This window comes from Penaeus monodon, chromosome 29 (genome assembly GCF_015228065.2).
Source record: "Penaeus monodon isolate SGIC_2016 chromosome 29, NSTDA_Pmon_1, whole genome shotgun sequence".
NCBI lineage: Eukaryota > Metazoa > Arthropoda > Malacostraca > Decapoda > Penaeidae > Penaeus > Penaeus monodon.
Window position 1 is genome coordinate 23,909,747 of NC_051414.1, and position 265 is coordinate 23,910,011.

A 265-nucleotide genomic window follows, 5' to 3' on the forward strand; every position below is an offset into this window, starting at 1 on the left:
AGAAAAGAAGGATAATGTAAGAAGCAGCTCGATGGAACTGTCATAGGTAAGTTCATTAACCAGCTTTGTCGTCCTGAGAACTACAAGCGTATACAGTATTACAAAGGTTGCCAACCCCATCCATTGCAGGTAATTATTAGCCAATGCAGAAGGCGGATTACGAAGACCACTTTTCAACAGCGGGGGGAACGTAAACATGGAACGCATAAAAGATATAGAATATTCTTGACGCACGGTGAAAAGGGCTTCCCCGTCTCTCTCTTCC